The sequence below is a fragment of the Dipodomys ordii genome, unplaced genomic scaffold, assembly GCF_000151885.1.
Source record: "Dipodomys ordii isolate 6190 unplaced genomic scaffold, Dord_2.0 Scaffold97, whole genome shotgun sequence".
Lineage (NCBI taxonomy): Eukaryota > Metazoa > Chordata > Mammalia > Rodentia > Heteromyidae > Dipodomys > Dipodomys ordii.
This window is the reverse complement of record NW_012267313.1, coordinates 11800245-11808545: the sequence shown is the minus strand read 5'-3', so window position 1 is coordinate 11808545 and position 8301 is coordinate 11800245.

The window sequence follows — 8301 nt, the reverse complement described above, 5'->3', positions numbered from 1 at the left end:
AAAGACAGAGAATTTTAAAAAAGAATGCTGAAATAAAGGTGTCACTCAAGCCCTAGAATAAAAAAAATTAAATTAAAAAAAAATTTAAAATAGAGAACCAGGGGGTCTGACTTCAAGCCTCTGTGGTAAGTAGTTGTTAGCTATAAGCAATGGGAAATGCAAAGAAACCTTAAAATGGAAAATATAAACAGAGTCTCTGAAAAAAATCATAATTGAGCTTTCTAACTTGGTAATCAGCCTGTGTGACCACCAGGGTCATAAAATGTCACAATATTTTTTTTCAGAATAAAGTGGGTCAATAAATAGTTCTAAAACAATAGACCTTTAATTTGACTAGCTATACCTGTAAACCATACCCTACAGGTTACATATAATTCAACAAATCTCCCTTCTTGTGCCAGTAACTCTGCCTTCTAGGGAGAACTTGGAAACCATTTTGGAATCCAGAAAAAAAACCACAAGACCTGCTAGGAATTGATGATTTTTTTTTATAGCAAGGACCCTCCAAAAACAATGAACCATCCCATAGATGATTTGGAACTGTTTTAGTTAGGCATATCTTATGTCACCCTGCCTCAAATTAACCCAAGGCCAATGTCTGTACCCAAGAAGAAACAGAAGAAGAATGACTAGCAAAGATGATGTCTTTCTAGGCATATCTTATGCCATGTAATCTCCTTCTCTGACATATTTCTTTCCTTATAAGCTTTCCCATCACTTTCACTGCTTTCAGCTTGCCTGAATTCTTTGCTTTCCAGGTGAATGCACCAAGGTTGATTAGCTACGTGAAATTTCCAGTAATACTAGTACCAGCCAATCAAAAATAGAAGGAAATATGTTATATCTCAGTGCACTGGGGAAAAGGATCTTTCTCTGGGAGATGGGAAGGATAGAGACATAGGTTAGTTGAGACAGCCCTTCTATAATGTTTCCATGTGAAGGACATGAGTAAAGGAAAATACTGCCTTGTTGTGAAAGGCAATCCACATTAGGGTCACTGTCTCAGAAGCCTTTCGTAAAGGTGCCTTGCCTTGGAGATCCTGGAAGGAGCTCAGGGTCAGAGAGACACTGTCAACTAATAAGAATTCTAATTCTGACCATTAAGAATGGCGGCCATTGTACATTGAATACCAACTTATCTGACACCAGTGAGCAGCATATTTGTTCCTCTCATATAGGCAACAGTGACAGCTAACCAAAGCCTAGAATTCATTGACAGCTAGTCCTCCTTGGTTTAGGAATGCTATCCAGGGTGGAAGGAGACCTGGCTATGTGTGCCCCATTTGGTATACTGTGAAGGGATCTGAAGATGTGAGGCAGCTCAGGTTATATACCTCAAAATTACATGACTCCCTGAGCTAGGTTTGCATAAGGCCACTTAGAGAACAATCCTGCAACAATCAACAATTGTTTTTGAGGAAGCAGAAGAGACTTACAGTGACTGGGAAGTGTGTGTGTGTGTGTGTGTGTGTGTGTGTGTTCTTTCAGCAATGTATCAGAACATATTCTGTGATTCACTCCCACTACAATCCACAAGGCATATGAGTGGTTGTTTCAGGAAATAATGAGTTTATTATCTGCTGCCATGGTTTTGCATAGGGGGAAATGGGCTTCTGTATTCAGGAATCATTCACACCTAATGAGACAATCTTTCCATGCCCAATTCTTTCTACTACAACAGAGCAATGACACTCACACAAAATTGCCACGGAAATTGAGTAATAGGAGTTGAGGTCAGAGTTCAGCCAAAAATATTCCTAGTAGAAAAGAGCCACTGTAGAGTAGATTTATTCTATATAACCCATAGAGGTCAAGACTTTCCAAGGTTAGCAACAACTGCTTAAAATTGGGTAAGAGCTAAATTTTCTGGAAAATGATTTTATAGCAAATGCTGGAAAGGAAATCACCACTTACCAAGAACAAATTTATATGAGAGTCTTGATTAAGTAATTAGAATAATTTACCCGTGTATCAGCAATGTGCATCAAATACAACAGGAAACAATCAATTCTTTGGGAATCATAATTATGTAATGTTAAAACTCATAGAAGATATTGATTGGATAGCACTGAATTTATAGACACTTTTCAGGACTTCACAATGTTCTTCTAAGAAGCACTTAATAATGGAGCTTAACAAAGATAGATAGCTATTAAAAATGACTGTCTTGTGATAAAAGTTAAGGGCAGCATTGGTAGATATTATGGTGGTAAAACTTATTATCACTTGATTGGAAATAAAATATCTCCCACAGGCTTATGTATTGAGAGCTTGGTTGCCAGCTGATGGGCTTTAAAATATAACTGGATATTAACCTCTTCAATGATTTATTCATTATTTGGAAAGGGTGGATAGTAGGGGACAGCCTTGCTGGAGGAAATTGGAGGAAGTCCCTGGATGCCTGGAAATATCTTGCAATTCTCTTTCTTCCCCTCATTCTCTCTTTCTTCCCCTCCTTCCCTCCCTCCATTTACGTATGTGTGCTTCCTATACAAGTGAGTAAGCCATGGAATAGACTTGGCTCACCAAGTCTATTGTGTCACCTCAGATCAGAAACAGTGAATCAAAACAACCTTGGACAGAAACTACTGAACCTATGAAGTAAAACAAATCTTTCTTTTACAAAAATGTTCCTCTCAGGTATCCTATCCTGACTAGGATGTATAGCTACATGATAAGAAAGACTGCTTAAAAATGAAATCATTCCATTTTGGGAGTAAAGATGAGTTGGATGAGAATTTTTAAACAGAAGGAGGAGAGAGGTAAGAGAAAACAAACTAGATGAGGAAAAGTACATTGAATATGTGCCTTGATTTTTATATTCTGAAGCATTGTAAAACCCCAAATACGTGCATTCAGAATTTACAGGACCAGTGTCTGGAGCAGAGGGCAGTGTGAACTATGAGAATTATGTGACTCTAGCCTTGAAAGTCATTACCCAAATTTCAAGTGATTGCAATGAAGGACACTGTTCAGTGTAATAATATAGTTATTACTAGACATGAATAATTGAAGGGTATTTATCTGGGGCATATGCTGACATTCTTCACCTTGCGGGGGGTTATTCCACCTCCCTTGTCTCATGTAGATGCACAAATTTCACAGAATTTATAGTTTTGTGATCGTTAAAGCACCCTTCTCATGCTGCACTACTAAAGGCTAATTTTATTACTAAACTTGGATTTTGATCATCAAGTTTCTATCTTCAGTACATATGGACAAAGCTTCCAGTAAGAAAGTGTCTACTGGGGCCCAAAGACATGATCCTTACCAGACATGATCCTTGGATTTCAGAAATGGGTGTTGCAAAGTAGGGACTTCCTGTCACATGAGTGAACAACTTATTCACTACTCCCATCGGTGAAAGAGTCCTTCCACTTCTGAATAAAGAATACAGGCCAGTACACTAGTTTACTTAGTGCTACTTATGATCAAAAAACCCTAAATAACTAGTTTAAAACAGATGAGATACACTTCTTATTCTATAAAGCTACAGAGTTGATTCTGTGTAACAGAACTGGTTCACAGTAGATCATAAGGATTGACTAGCAAACTTCAGAGGAATTATGTGAGCAAACTGCAATCATTTTTTAAAACCCAAACACTAATAATAATTCAGTTCTGTTTAAAGCAAGAAAATTGATAATCAAAACTCATGTGCAAATCACTTGACAATGATTTTTACTATCCCAGTCATTAATCTTCTGTACAGCAGAGGTTCTAGAAAATCGGGCGATTTTCACATCATCCCCCCCCCCCACCCAATTCAAGATTCATCCCTCTAGGTTCAGCTTACCCATGGTCCAATTTAAAAGTTGCCAAAGCCATGTATTTACCAAATAATATATCACCATGTGATGTAGCTCCCCATTTTTCTAAGGCTCAATACAAATTTCCTTATAATCCACACTCAAGTGAATAAGTCAATGTTATCATTTAGGTTTGACTTGGTAATATTACAGTTTTACTAATTTCCATTTAGTGAGGTAAACACCAACTGTAGCAAACCCACGACATTACTGATTTAATAAATGTCTCAACATCCAAATATTCCAGGAACATAAAGCTACAAGTATGAGTTACCTCATAGGGAATGACTTTTCACTTAGAGCTCAAGCATCTTTCACACTTGGCTTCCAGATTTCTTCCACAGGTCCAGTGTATGTAGAAAGCAGCAGAAGAAAGAGAAAGCAGAAGAGATCATGTGGATGGAATATATAGATGGAATATAACCTGGTACACACTACTTTTGCTATCTTTCTATTGATGAGCACTCCATCACCCCTGGCCTCTAACTTCAAGAGACTGGGAGGCAGAGAACCTACCAATGGGCACAGTTAGAAAATACCACCAATCTGATTAAAGCTGAAAAGTCTTTGCACACTTTCAAATATGTGGACAAAGTGTGAGCTTGAGACTTAGGAGAAACATCTTACCAATATGACATTCAAGCACTCAAACAGGCACGGCATCAGTAAATAACACCTTTGTATTTTACTAAGGAAATTGAACTCAAAGAAGAGAAGCTATTTAAACATAATGGCATTCTTTATTATCTCTAGTTAAAATTCCTCAAAACATCTCTGCTAACAAAACAAATTCTCAGCACATGAGGCAATGTGGGGAGAAATCAGTAGGGATCCAAGTGATTACTTGGTTTAATCTGTCACGTTTATAGCATCTTGCATCATTAAGCTTCTATACAGATCTGATTGGGATGGTTTTACTAATGGTAAAACTAATATCTTTGCATTAAACTAAATTTGTCTCCATTTAATTCCTGTGCATTGTTTCTTAACTGAACTCTAGAGAAAAATAATGTAAATGTAATTCTTCTTCCATTTGCAATTGGCCACCCTATCCCAATTTTGAATTTTGCGGTAAATAATTACAAGTCCTTTACTGTCTTTATTTTCTTCAATACGTTCTGAAAGTAAGGTCACTGAAAGATAATTTGATTTTCCTAGGTGTGCTCTGAGGGACAGATTAGGAATGCTTTTTGATCATGAACTATGCAACCTCCATTGTTTCTTCTCCCCTTGTGATTCTCTCTAGGAGGTTGCTGTTCTTTCTTCTTCTTCTTCTTACTCTGAACACAAAGTTTTATTTTTATTTTTGTACTTTTATTTTTATTTATGTACTTAAACCATCTACTGTTGTCTCTGAGATTGCATTTCACTCACTAATTCTGTATCCTAAATACACCCAATAAGTAATTTCATTTGCACACATCAATCAATATGCATTTAATATTTCATTGCTTTTTACCACTATTCGCTAGCCATAATTTTAACTAACTTGTATATCCTTAATTACGAACTATGAGAAAGAATTTTTCCCTAATCTTTAGTAACATCAATATAAGCATATTTGATTATGAATAACAATATATTTAAAGATAGAGCTGACTTCCTGATTTAATGCTTGATTCAATTTCCTCTCTAGACCCAGGAGGGAGTTATTTAAGAGATCCCAATTAGGAATGATTTGAATTAATTGGAGCAACATAATGTACACACTGCACTGCATTCTCAATTAAGTTAGAAGGAAATAGAAGATATTCTGCTGACAGCATGTCTTTATTGGGCTAATAGTCATTATTTACGTATCATCAATTCTTTATCTAATGTCAAGTATTTTATTTCTTTGAACACAAACAGGTGTTATTAAGAAACAAAAATACCAATGCATAATAGATAGTTTTAGTGAAAACCCAAATGATAAGATGGGAAATAATAGCATAAACTTATGAATCTCCAAGTCTCCAATGCTACACTTTTGTTGGTTATATGAATTATATGTCAATACAGTATTTGGTTTAGATTGTTCACAAGGACCCATTCTGTCCTAAAAGTCAAATTTATTGGACCGTAGTTGATTTCTATTTGATACTGAAGTTAAAATGTATCATGGAACATTTAGATATTCTTAATATGCTTATATTATACAAGAAATTAAATTATAGTTAGACTCTCAAAAGCTTCCATTTTGACATTTTAGAATGGTATTTATTCATAATATCAGCCTGAATTTCAAAATAGTAGCTTAAATATAAACTAATATAAATAATATTAGCTTAAATATAAACTTAATTACTATTCAAGATCAACTTTTACTCCTTAATTTTCCCTTGAATTTTAATATCACATAAACCAATAACTACATTATTTTAATTTTTATGTTTTAATATCTTATGTACTAATCATCACCCCATATCACAGCATATTGGCTTTGTGACTTGTGTAGGCCTCATTTTACTAAGATAAAACAATGATTGTCAACTGCTGTTAAGCTTGGGATACATATGTGTGTGTGTGTGTGTGTGTGCATGTTTGTGTGGTGCATGCATACATCCATCTGAGGAAAAAGGCACATGAAGAGAGAGACAGAGTGATTTATTTGGTTTCAAATCAAGAGACAGTCTCTAATAGGATGTTATTGACCAAAGGAAAATCTTTGTGTAATTGTTTCAAATGTTTTATACACTCTAATTTTTGTAAAATTGTAGTCAAATAACAATATGGAAATACTTGCCTAATATATTTAAATAGATTTACACAAATTTTTCTTCCACATGGCATATGCCATTGAAGGCAATTCCAAATTTCAGCTAATATCTACATAAATGTTATCTCAATAAACTAAAAATCTAATTTAAAAAATCAATTAATATGTATTCCAGATTATACCTTGAGATCCAAGTCATTAGTTTGACATAGCTCCCCATCAGTTGACCAGTTGACCAGTTGACCAATTATAGCTTTCAGTGATTCAAACCCAGATTTAATTGAAGCTGAGTGCAAAATCTTTATTTCTGAAAACTGTTAAGCATTCCTGCATCCCAGAAACTATTATGGTTTCATTACAAGTAGTTTTGTAAGGCAAGTACCCAGACTAATGAAGTCTAATTTCCTACAGATTAAAAAAAAGAAGTGATAAGATATGGCTGATCTTAGGTAAAGAAGTTCTCAGTATAGCACATTTATTCTGTTAAATTACTTGTGAACACAAGAGCGCAGGAACACAGACCAGAACCTCCACCATTTTCTTCCTGTGGGAGCTCTGTGGGTATAGGGAATTCAAGATCCTATTCTACAATCTATAAACCTTTCAAGTAAAAACTCAGTGGGTGAAACCATTTCAAGATAATCTAAATTAATATTATAAGTCAAAACATGCCTCTAAGAAACATAAGGAAAATATGTAATTATTACTAAAGTGAATCCAAACAATATTTGGAAGCCTAAAAAACCAAATGAACCAAACCACCAAATGAAAATTCTACTGGCATTTTAGTTTAACATTGAATATATTTATTTTTAACAAATGAGCAGTGTACAGGTAATCAGTAAACACATTATTAAAAATTCACACTAGTTTACTGTATTAGGAAGCATCAGTAGAAAATCAATTATCAGTTTACTATGAGTATCAGTTGTTACAGAGACTATCCTAGGTTATAATGAGTCTTAAAAAGCACATTATTACTATCATAAACCATTAAAGTTGGTTTATAACCAGGGGAAAATCCTTTAAAATCCCTCATTGCTACAATTCACAACTCGTTTGTTAGAGTCTTAACCGCCCTCAGCTTCGCCTTGGGCCATTAACTAACAAACCAATCATTAACTGCTAGTAATGACCATTTTCCCAGGGATTATTGCTTAATTGAACTTTTGTGCAGGATCCATTATTTTCTGAGATGTCAAAATAGCTATGCATTACTCCATTTCCCTGTGATATAAGTACCTCCCCCAAATAAACAATATGAATGTCAGAGAATTAAATTGTTCACTATACACACTATTTAAAATACATTACTTTAATGAACAATTTTGATGTTTCAGAGAAATGTTCTTTTTTTTTTCATTCTCCTGAGCATATCCATCATACAACTTGGATGCAGAATTAATGTGTATTTTTCTCAGTAATATACACAATGTCAAGACATTTATATTAGTAAACTGTGTTACATATTCATCTGGGTAAGCCACATTTGATTATTAGCATTCTGTTCCTGAGAAACAAGGCACTGTTGCTTGTCTGTTGCCATGGAAATAAATTAGGAAGGATAACCTGCCTACTTATCAATTTTTATTAATGCAATCAGCCTACCTGCTTAACCCATAAGTAACAATAGCACATTTAAACCAAGCCAATAAAGCCTTGTAACTCTAGGGGTGCCAGTTAAAGTAAATAGGATAGAAAATTGCTCAAATAAAATGTCTGAGGTATGTGTCATAGTTTTGATGTGCCCATTAAGATTATAGAATAAAGATTGTTACCATCTGAAAAACGTTA